Source organism: Haliotis cracherodii, unplaced genomic scaffold (assembly GCF_022045235.1).
Source record: "Haliotis cracherodii isolate W230 unplaced genomic scaffold, xgHalCrac1.p SCAF_8, whole genome shotgun sequence".
NCBI lineage: Eukaryota > Metazoa > Mollusca > Gastropoda > Lepetellida > Haliotidae > Haliotis > Haliotis cracherodii.
The window spans coordinates 33275920-33288771 of record NW_027266341.1 but is presented as its reverse complement, the minus strand read 5'-3'; positions in this window follow the sequence as shown (position 1 = coordinate 33288771).

Sequence of the window (12852 nt, the reverse complement as noted above, 5' to 3'; positions counted from 1 at the left end):
CATAAAAAGTCGATATCTAACAGTTAACAAGCATCTCTACACGCTAGACTGAAAGTGCTGAGACCCTTCTGTTGTAACAACGAAGACCAATGTGCATGTTCACCCAGCAGCATCTTCAACATTTGAACTACGTCTTTCATATCCAGAGTCTACAGTGTCGCTTTCTTGTAAAATGAAGCCAGATTGCGTCCTTCTGTAGTCAGTGAGTGACCAAGGCGATCTATGGGTTATTGAGTCTGGGTCAGGCAAACCAGTGACATGAGCATCGATCCACGTCATCGAGGCAGAACTCACAAAGATCGCTTCATCCCATAATGCACCTGTCTGCACGTCATACTGGACTGTCACGTGACATAACAGGCCAATGGCCAGCCTTGATCTTCATGTACATCTTGAAAGTGTTTTAAACATGTTGCATGGAATTTGGCCGTTAGTAGGTTTGCACGGATTTATTTTCATATCACTACGCCAGGGGGTGCAATGACATAACTGTAGGCCCTATTCCAAACCTGAATATTTTTCTGTAGACAAAAGCGGATGTTGGCGCAAGTTTATAATTGATTTGACCAATCGACTCAAGAACACGAACCCACTCGTATCTACCGAATAAGCTGGGTAACCTCGGGTAGGCGTGTGCACACACAAGAGAAAGAAAGTACACATTTACACTTGAACGACCCCGTCTAATTTTCAACAATTATGTCCATAGATGAAGTTATCGGTATCTTGGGTCGCGGGCAAACGGGTTTCCCAGACAGCACTTTGGAGGATGCCAACTTATGAAACAGAACACATCTCCCATCTTCTTGACGCACCTTTTGGGGCCTACATCCTTTTATTCCAGGGGCTGAGGGGTAGTCTACTGGTTAAAACGTTCGCTCATCAAGCCGAAAACACGGGTCCGATTCCCCACACAGTGTAGGTACAATGTGTGAAGCCCGTGATTTTGTTCGAACAAGCGGAATGATACTCTGTCTCTCTCTCTCTCTCTCTCTCTCTCTCTCTCTCTCTCTCTCTCTCTCTCTCTCTCTCTCTCTCTCTCTCTCTCTCTCTCACTCACTCACTCACTCACAAGAATAATTGAGTAAATTCCATAAAGCACTGAAAAAGATCAAGTGACAGAAAGTTACGGAAGTTAAATCCTCACAGTTTGTTGTTTAACGCTGCAATATTCCAGCTATATGGCGGCGGTCTGTATATTATCGAGTCTGGACCAGACAATCCAGTGACTGACATCACGATAAACAAAACCATAGGTACAAAGTCATATGAAATCAAAACGTAGTCGAAACACCTGAGAGGTAAGCCCATGAGTTGTTTAACGCACAATCAGCACAATCATGGATAAATCACCTTACTGTCGCCTGGGATGTATCTCGGATCTGGGCCAGGCAGACGAGTGGTTGATAGCATGAACACCAATCTAAACCGTCGAGCAGGCAGACACCATCACATAGGTTACACTGTTGTTTAATGGTATGGCTGAAAGATTGCTGATGTAACTTTAAATTTTAGTTAGTAAATATGGTTTTACGCCGCTTTTAGCAATATTCCCGCAATATCACTTCAGGGGAAACCGGAAAAATGTGCTTCACACATTGTTCCCATGTGGGGAATCGAACCCGGGCCTTCGGTGTGACGAGCCAACGCTTTAACCACTAGGCTACCCGACCGCCCCCTTTAAATTTTAACTCACCACTCATACTGTTACACGCGGGAGTCTCGATGTGAAGACACAGAACAATGCACCAGGGATCCGAGGATGTCAATAGGCCATGTGTATTCGTCTGTTTAGTTTATTCTTCGTTTTTTTTACTTGAATAACTTTCTTAATTACATCAGCTGCCCACCTTATAAATATAACACTTTAAGTATAAACAACGGCACGACAACACGTTAACAGGACGATTCAGAATGGCGGAAATGTTTCAATGTCAGTCTAGCCAAACATAAACAATGTGCTTTCTCAAAACTACAATCTTCCGGCCTTTGGTGTTCGTCCTAGTTCGCTTACAGCTCACTGGGCAGTCACCTTAATATAATTTCTCTTTATATTCTGGGTTGACAGAGAATTGGTTTATACTGGATTAGAACCACGTTAAACACATCTCATAAAACAGTAAGCGTCGGAGAAGGCTACGGCTTGCTTGCTTGTTTGTTGTTTGAGCAATATTCCAGCTATATAACGGCGGTCTGTAAAAATAGAGTCTGGACCAGACAATCTTGTGATTTACATCATGAGTATCGATCTACGCAAGTGGGATACGATGACATACATCAACTAAGTCAGCGAGCCTGACCACCCGATCCCGTTTGTCAACTCTTTCAGCAAGCATAGTCGCTTTTTAGGGCAAGCATGGGTTGCTGAAGACCTATTCTAACCCGGATCTTCACGGGTGTACATCGCCCACGGCCAAATGCAACAGCAGTCCATTAAGCAGACAAGAAGACGACGAAAGTTCGTGACAGTCGGATACGACTTGAGCCTGTACAAGTCATTAAATCATGGGTATTATTTTTTAATGCCAGTGTAAGACTGCAACTAGATTTCTTTCAAGAAAATAATTTACTTTCAAGCACATACGTTTTTGTAAAAAAGGATCACGTCTAAACATACTTTATTCATCTTCCCTATTTCTCCCTTCCCGAGGGGGCACGGGTGAACCAGTCGTCAAAGGCGCCGCGATTCGCTCTGCAAATCAGCTGCGTCCCTTGGGCACGCCAGAAACCTATGACTGTGGGTTTGAATCCCGGTTCGCCCCGATTATGTTTCTAGGTTTGTTAGCACCATAGAAGTGGGTTTCACCGAAGTGGTAAACGTCTGACACCTGCATCACTTCGGGCGTTCCTCCCACATTAAGCTGACACGCCGTGATATAACTGGAACACTGTTAAAAGCGGCGTTAAACCCAACTCACTCTCTCTCCCTTCCCGAAAACAAACCCGCCCGACTTGTACCAGAGTTGGTTGTACAGAGCGGTGTATGTAGGACGAGCTACTTAGGAGCGGAGAGCATGCCACACCACTCTTAAATCATTCGAAAAAGACACAATACCCAGTACAGAATGAGTGAGTCTGGTTTTATGCCGCTTTTAGCAATATTCCCGCAATATCAAATCGCGGGACACCAGAAATGTATCGGCGAAGCATTCAGACCTGCACATCTGATTTCTGTATCTCGAAAACGAAGTTAATCGGCTTGTTCCGAATGTAAACGATAAATTCCGCGCCATCATATCGTCATGGATATTTTATTCACCTTGTCGTATCTGGGCGCTGTGGCATCTACACATAAAAGGGGAAACCCCCGAGGGTGTATCTGTGTTTTGTGTGTTGTTTCTTTTGCTAACATTGAAACTTCCAAATCGAGGTGGTGTACACATATAGCCGAATCATGTTTAGAAAGATGACATCTCATTGGTCAAATAACCCTCGCTTCCTTCATTTCGACTGGGCGGTCAAATTAGTTGAGGGTTCATCCGACGCGACTTTCCATGGAGGCGTCTTTAGATCTTCACGCAGAGATGCATCGTTATGGAAGTAAAAGATCTCATTTAAATGAGATTGCGTTAAGACGGTATATTAATTTTTGTTCTGGTAATTTCAAGGTGTACCTTGACAACCCTTGTCTAACGTGATGAAGTGATACCATAGTCACAGGAACTGCTATTTACAAGATGACATTTTGCATGTATATATACTCACCGCAAAAAGAAACGCGAACCATAGAAACATCTAGGGAAGTATGTAAGTTTAGAAGAGATGTTTCCAATGTGTATCAAATTAATGACAAAACTAGCAATCAGTCAAGTGGTACCACAGTGTGTCTTTATTCTTATCATGAATAATATGCTGCACGTGATTTCCAAACTTTACACGCAAATCCTGCACGAGACAAGTGGTGCATCTCGAATCATGGATCTATGACGTCACATATGATGCGTTCATGGGCGTCGCTCACATAACATACCATTATGTTCGTTTGTGCATCAAACCAATCGAATATCTCTTGAATATGAGTAATTCTTCATGTATAAACCAACATGTATGGATTTCGCGTCACTTTCTTCAGTGAGTATATCATGACGAAGTAAGATTGGAAAGATAGTTTTCAGTCTAGCAGCTAAATACCGGCTCGATGCTTCTTGCAGCTCTCTATACATCCAAAATAACATGACATAACATTGTTGTACAGTAAGTATACCCCTGTTGTTCAAGAAAGTCTTTAAACTTTGGTTCATGACGGTCCTATATTTGAGCCTAGCCACCTACCACTTTCTCTTCCCTGAGTGAAATATTAGTTGAATATAATCAGCTAGATTACCTGTTACGCGATAGCAAGCAATGATGTTTTGGCATATGGTTGATCCATGTTTCTCCCCGACAGTCTCCGTATGTTGAATTAATGTCTGGCAATTTCTATCAAATTTGCCAAACCACATTTTTTCCATCAGTATTTTCATAACTTTTAACGTTTCCAACATTTGCAGAGCAGACGACTTACTAAACACCTTGGCGGGAAGTAACGAATGCTCTTTTTTTACTTTGCTTTCAAAGTAGGAACTTATTAGCTTCGGATAATTATCACGTATAAACGAGCATCCACAATATGGCGCGTGTTGTTCGCGCGCATGTCTGCTTCCCTGAAACCTGCTACGGGATCGCACGCGAGGACCGAGACTTCTGCCTTCTCACCTTCGTCTCTATCAAGCAGATGGCACGCGCGATTAAATTCAAAACGCCCTTTCAGTCAGTTGTACATTCTGATACGACGGATGATAAACGTCGACAGGGCAGATCTGCACAAAATTATAGTTTCTGGAACAATGCGCTGGCACGCGCCATCTGCTGGGAAGGCCTTCCGAACCTGGTCCTCGCTGCAGCGTACATGAAAGAGCTTGTACTTCTACGGCTCATCGCATACGGAGGACAATGGACTGATGCGCTATGGTATGTGAACAGTGTACAAACAGATTGAATCTAGGCTCACTCTGCTCTCACACCCACCTGTTGGGGTGTTGGCGCAGTGTTGTGGACAGGTTCCCTACAGTACTTACAGACGATGACAGCCTGTGGTCCGACATCTTGGGGAGGAGGGCGGGCCGCGAGAAGGCGCAGTTTCCAGATGGAGAAGGTCGGGTAATTTACCGGGTGGGTGAAGCTGAGGGAGGTGATGACGCTAATTCAGTGCAGCTTTTTTTTAAATGGACAACTTCAAAGGCTTGAGGTGTTGGACTCTCTGGACATGGTCTGTTGTGGAAAGAACATATGAGGACTGTCAGCGACTCCTTTGATGTGCCCAAACGGAGGTCCTTGGGTTGACTTGAACTGCATGGGGTTCTGGTTTGGAATTGGTCCCAAGCTAATTAACGGACCCGCTATGGTCAGACCCCGTGACTTGGTTGCGTGGCAACTCCGACAGCGTGGATCATTGCTCATAATATCGATCACGGGATTGTCAGGTACTGACTGGATTATTTACAGACCGTCGTCATGTATCATATAGTTTAGATGAGGAGTTATCCAAAATAGCATTAAACGTCTGCAACCATCTTCCCAAGCACAGACTGAAAACATTGTACCTCTCTCTCTCTCTCTCTCTCTCTCTCTCTCTCTCTTCACGCAGAAGAGAGTATCTCTGCCCCTTCTCTCTCTCCTTTTCCTCTCATTCTCTCTACCCTTTCCCTCTCTCTCACTCACTCTCACTCTCGCTCCCTCCCTCTTTATCTCTCCCTTTCTCTCTCTCCCTTTCCCCTCTCTCTCTCTCGCTCTCTCACTCTTGCTCTCTCCCTCCCTCTCTCCATGCAGAAGTGAATATCTCTGACCCCCTTCTCTCTCACCTCTCATTCTCCCCACCCTCTCTCTTTCACTCTCTTTATCTTTGTTTTTTAAATTTTAATAACGAAGACGAAAGTAAAGACTCCTGAGTCCCCAAACTAAGGCGCCAGTTTTTTCCTCCATTCTCAATCATCACCTCATTAATCGTTTCCCTAATAAATTATACATAGAATTAACATTTGGTTTACCTAGCAAAGATTATGACAAAAACCCATGTAACAATACAGGCTACTTGTTGTGTTCATCGGAATAAACCTAAGCTACAGTCGAGATCACGTAAAATTGCCCTTTCACGAGCTAACTTAAAATGAAATCATTGTCCCTCATCACGTTCCGTGTCGGGTTGTCGGAGCAACAAGTTCTATCCCCATATGGGAGACGACTATTGTGTTAAATCGCTCTACCTTCATCCAAATAATGTTACAAATACTCGTTACAACATATGGAACACTACATCGACTTACAATGCTCCCAAACTGTTTTGTGCTTCTCAATAAGATAGCGCAGGACATCCAGGGTCCGACTGCAATCATCATGGTCCGTCGTGCGTGGACGGACCTCCTTCTTATGGTTAAAGGTTTATGAAGCGTAGACGTGAGCAATAAGTAGAATGGCCAGTGTCTATTCATTCCATTGTCGTGTTGTTGATAATATGTAAAGAAAATGATAAATATGTTTATAAAAGATGTATAAATGATCAATAAGAACAGTGGTAAAGGTAGGCACAATTGCGTTGGAATATTCAGTACGCCGTGTGGAAAGAAGCATACATTGTTGTCGTTTAACAATGTGCATTCTTCTCTTTAGTTGAGTTATACGCTTTTTACGGGGCTGAATATGCCCTTTAATAATCATTGATCGCCGCACTTTGTGCTGGTTTGTTTGTTGTGAAAGATTTTGATCAAACTACCTAACAATAACTTAATTTGAAACATTTAATTTCACACACATGTATCAAACGTTTCAATCTGACAACTTGAAACACGAAACATGCTAGACAAGCTTCAATTTCATGTCAAATCAATATTTACGTTGAGGGAAAATGCTTATTATGGATTGTGGGAAACGAAGTACGTTCTAATCTAATATAAAGGGGTAATGAAAACAGTACAACGACTAAGAGGTTGCATAAAGGTGTAGTGTATTCTTTTGTGGCAATCATTGCTATTTTGTTTGAGGAGAAGATACAGTAAACTACGGTTATAACGAACACGCTTATAAAGAACTAACGGATAAAACGAACTAACTTTTTAGTCCCGACTATATGCTGTAATGCTTATAACGAATTACGGTTATAACGAACTAAAATTAGCAGTCCCTTTGCGTTCGTTTTAACCGTAGTTTACTGTACGTGACCTGAGCGATAAGCACTGGGTTTGTATGAAACGTACCATTTCCAATCTGAATATAGCCTTCAACAGACGCTTTCAAACTTGGGTTGGTTATGCAATAAAATCGTGATAAAAGAGATACATTTTAAAAGCGACACCGCCAGTTAATGCAGTTAACACTTTGGAAAGACAGATTGCACACAATCCGTCAAAAGACACGGACAGAGCACACACCCCTGTCCACCTCCTCGCCGGCAGAAGAAGGGGTGGCAATGTTCATTATTGAACGTCCTTGGGAAGGAGGGGGGTAGAGTACGACGATGTGTTATACTTAGTCACTAGAGAGGTGTGCGACACGATCAACTGCCATCAATCTGCGGCTCTCGCTCCATGTCAATGTACCCCATAGATGCAGGTAAAATCGTGTAGGTAGTCTGCGGGGTAACTGACCTGGCTCTCCGTGTACTTATTTCAACATGAGCGATAAGCTTCTTGCAAACTAGGCTAGTTAGACGACGACGAGGATACGTCACATTTTTTTATTTGTTCACTCAATTATATGCTCATTAAAATATTATTTTTTGTGTCCCCATGCTTAAAAACAGTTTGTCACACAGCTCTAATTTAATTTCTACAATTTGAGGTGAAAAACAAATTAAAGAATAGCGATGCCTCGTAAAGTCATATAGATATAGTTTATATCTAATCCATTCACGGCAAATCAAATGTTAAAAGTTCCTTTGCTGTGAAAAAGGATCACAAGTACTGCAATTACATTAATATACGAAATCTAAAAGAAGATTCGTGAGACATTACTGCTTAACATTATATAACAAAAAACAAATAACACACGGATTTCTTAATCCTTAGGATGCATTCCTGTGGCATTGAGGGTGAAGAAATTATTGATAGTTGTCACAAAAAGTAGAAATGACAGAGAAGCGGATCCGGAACAAGGTCTTGGACAGGCTGGGTGGGCTCAAGGGTCTGTTATTTCTGGCGCTGAGCCGGGGACCTCGAATCGGGCTAACCTCCACACTGGTCGTATGCATTAAAAATATTACACAAACAAACAAAGACGTTTGTCGGGGACTTTGGCGACTTTCTACACGACGGTTTTGGACCGCTGGCGCAATGTTTTTCTCCAAACATGGCTACCGCGGCAAACACCGGGAATGTGGGAAAGTTTACACTTTGCCAGTTTCAAAGAGTCAGGGCTCTTGTCGCAAGCCATAGTCATTCTCTTTGTTACTTCGTAAGCGTACGACAAATTCTGCGCGATGGTAAACTTAAATAGATTAACTTCGAATAAAAGAAAAATCAAGCTGAAGTTTACAAGACAGTGAAGGCCCAACGACTTAATGTTTAGTTAGGGTCTATACCATGGCCATTTGAAGAGGGATTTCTTTGCCGCGCTATCAAAGCAACAGCGGTCCCTGACGTGACTCGAGCCGGGGCCACGAGGCCGTTGTCTTCGTCGGTAGTCCCCCCCTCCTTTCTCACGATAGACAGCTAACGGAGGTATGCCTGTCTGGGAGACCGTTCTTCACCTATTAACACCCCCTTACTCAGCCGTGAGAAACTCAAATCATTTAATTCGCCAGTCGTGAGAATAGACAAAACGACACCTTGATTTCGTGTTATTTTTTTCATGTTGTTATGTGCACTTGTTGTTATTTGAACTGCGCTAATTGAGAGGAGTATTGTAAGGTCACATGTTTCACATCCCGAACGCTAGCGACGTGACTTCATCGCATCTTTGAGCGAACATAGTTCAATACCCGGACACCAAAAGTGTCAACATGCTTATTTGATCGCCGCTTCTTATGGTCATGACGTACACAGAAACAGCAGTCTTGTAACAACACGGCAGATTAACAACGTCTAACCTATGTTAAGTGAGAGCGACAGCCAAAGGAATGCTGAATGCGTACATGTATAGGTATAGTGTTGTGTGCACGAACAGGGTGTATATAGGCTTGTTATCTCTCCACCTCGTTCTGTCTACTCAATACATCCGCCTTCGTGGACACAAATAGTTGTTTTTATCTACCTATGTAAGTATGTGTCGCCCTGTCCATGTGCCTGTCTGTCCATTATGCCAAATACATATCTGCCCGTTAGTCGGACGAGTCTCCTGTCGGCACCCCCCTCATCCATCCCCCTTTTTTCTGTCAATACACCAGATTCTCTGTCTGTCTATGTATCAGACTGTCCACTCAGACATTGTCTGCCCATGTTTTCGGATTGACGACCGATACAGTGTTTGTTAATGTGTCTGTCTGTCCACATCCGTCAATTGTCTGTTAACACATTTGTCTGTCAATCTGTCTGACATACGTGTGCCCATCTTTCCATTGTCTGTTAACATATGTGTGTCCATCTTTGCATTGTCTGTTAACATACGTGTGCCCATCTTTCCATTGTCTGTTAACATATGTGTGTCCATCTTTCCATTGTCTGTTAACATACGCGTGTCCATCTTTCCATTGTCTGTTAACATACGTGTGTCCATCTTTCCATTGTCTGTTAACATATGTGTGTCCATCTTTGCATTGTCTGTTAATATATGTGTGTCCATCTTTCCATTGTCTGTTAACATATGTGTGTCCATCTTTCCATTGTCTGTTAACATATGTGTGTCCATCTTTCCATTGTCTGTTTACATATGTGAGTCCATCTTTCCATTGTCTGTTAACATATGTGCGTCCATCTTTCCATTGTCTGTTAACATATGTGAGCCCATCTTTCCATTGTCTGTTAACATATGTGTGTCCATCTTTCCATTGTCTGTTAACATATGTGTGCCCATCTTTCCATTGTCTGTTAACATACGCGTGTCCATCTTTCCATTGTCTGTTAACATATGTGTGTCCATCTTTCCATTGTCTGTTAACATACGTGTGTCCATCTTTCCATTGTTTGTTAACATATGTGTGTCCATCTTTGCATTGTCTGTTAATATATGTGTGTCCATCTTTCCATTGTCTGTTAACATATGTGTGTCCATCTTTCCATTGTCTGTTAACATATGTGTGTCCATCTTTGCATTGTCTGTTAACATACGTGTGCCCATCTTTCCATTGTCTGTTAACATATGTGTGTCCATCTTTCCATTGTCTGTTAACATACGCGTGTCCATCTTTCCATTGTCTGTTAACATACGTGTGTCCATCTTTCCATTGTCTGTTAACATATGTGTGTCCACCTTTGCATTGTCTGTTAATATATGTGTGTCCATCTTTCCATTGTCTGTTAACATATGTGTGTCCATCTTTCCATTGTCTGTTAACATATGTGTGTCCATCTTTCCATTGTCTGTTTACATATGTGAGTCCATCTTCCATTGTCTGTTAACATATGTGCGCCCATCTTTCCATTGTCTGTTAACATATGTGAGCCCATCTTTCCATTGTCTGTTAACATATGTGTGTCCATCTTTCCATTGTCTGTTAACATATGTGTGCCCATCTTTCCATTGTCTGTTAACACACGCGTGTCCATCTTTCCATTGTCTGTTAACATATGTGTGTCCATCTTTCCATTGTCTGTTAACATATGTGTGCCCATCTTTCCATTGTCTGTTAACATACGCGTGTCCATCTTTCCATTGTCTGTTAACATACGTGTGTCCATCTTTCCATTGTCTGTTAACATACGTGTGTCCATCTTTCCATTGTCTGTTAACATACGCGTGTCCATCTTTCCATTGCCTGTTAACATATGTGTGTCCATCTTTGCATTGTCTGTTAACATATGTGTCCATCTTTCCATTGTCTGTTAACATATGTGTGTCCATCTTTCCATTGTCTGCTAACATATGTGTGTCCATCTTTCCATTGTCTGCTAACATATGTGTGTCCGTCTTTCCATTGTCTGTTAACATATGTGTGTCCATCTTTCCATTGTCTATTAACATACGTGTGCCCATCTTTCAATTATCTGTTGACGTAAGTGTCTGTCCATCCAGCTATTTTTCGTTAAAGTATGTGTCCACCTCTTCTGTGTCTACGTTCTTGTCTGTCCATCTACCAATTGTCTGTTTACGCACCCGTCTGTTCATCCATCTGTTGACTTCCTTGTCGTTTTATCTACCCATTTTCTGTCTGCGTACGTGTCCATCTACCTATTGTCTATGTACGAGGTGAGGTGAAATGGGGGTTAACGTCGCGTTCAAGGGTGTGTGTGTGTGGTTGCTTGTACTAGTCATGACTCTTGCCGATATTATAGTGCTAGCCCACTGAGATACTATGCCGCTGTTAAACATGAATACCCACTCAGACACAGTATACTGACTCCGAGCCGACCAGTCCTTGTTTTAGCCCCTTAATGCCGAGCGCCAGGCAGGATAACAAGGATAACAAGAAGTACCATTTTAACATGTTTTGGTGTGACGCGACGGGGCATAGAACCCCGAACCTTCTGCTCTCCGGGCGGACGCTCTACCACAAGACCAGGGAGGCGGGCGTCTGTCTACGAACTTGTCTATCTAACTGTTGTCTGTCTACGTACTTGTCTGTCTATATACCCCTTGTCTGTCTACGTACTTGTCTGTCTATATACCCCTTGTCTGTCTACGTACGTGTCTTTCTATCTACCGATTGTTTGTCTACATACTTGTCTGTCTATCTACTGATTGTCTGTCTACGTACTTGTCTGTCTATCTATTGATTGTCTGTCTACGTACTTGTCCGTCCGCATAACCTTTGTCTGTCTATCTACCGATTGTCTGTCTATCATTTGGTTGTCTGTCTATCTACCGATTGTCTGTCTACGTACTTGTCTGTCTATATACCCCTTGTCTGTCTACGTACGTGTCTTTCTATCTACCGATTGTTTGTCTACATACTTGTCTGTCTATCTACTGATTGTCTGTCTACGTACTTGTCTGTCTATCTATTGATTGTCTGTCTACGTACTTGTCCGTCCGCATAACCTTTGTCTGTCTATCTACCGATTGTCTGTCTACGTACTTGTCTGTCTATCTACCGATTGTCTGTCTACGTACTTGTCTGTCTATCTACCAATTGTCTGTCTACCTACTTTCTGTCTATTTACCGATTGTCTGTCTACATACTTATCTGTCTATCTACCCATTGTCTGTCTACATACTTGTCTTTCTATCTATTGATTGTTTGTCTACGTACTTGTCTGTTTATCTACCAATTGTCTCTCTACGTACTTGTCTGTCTATCTACCGATTTTCTGTCTACGTACTTGTCATTCTATCTAATGATTTTCTGTCAACATACTCGTCTGTCTATCTATTGCTTGTCTGTCTACGTACTTGTCTGTCTACCAATTGCTTGTCTGTCTACGTACTTGTCATTCTATCTACACATTGTCTGTCTACATACTTTCTGTCTATTTACCCATTGTCTGTCTACATACTTTCTATCTATCTACCGATTGTCTGTCTACATACTTATCTGTCTATCTACCCATTGTCTGTCTACATACTTTCTGTCTATCTACCGATTGTCTGTCAACATACTTGTCTGTCTATCTATTGCTTGTCTGTCTACGTACTTGTCTGTCTATCTATTGGTTGTCTGTCTACGTACTTGTCTGTCTATCTACCCATTGTCTGTCTACATACTTTCTGTCTATCTACCGATTGTCTGTCAACATACTTGTCTGTCTATCTACCGTTTGATTGTCAACATACTTGTCTGTCTATCTA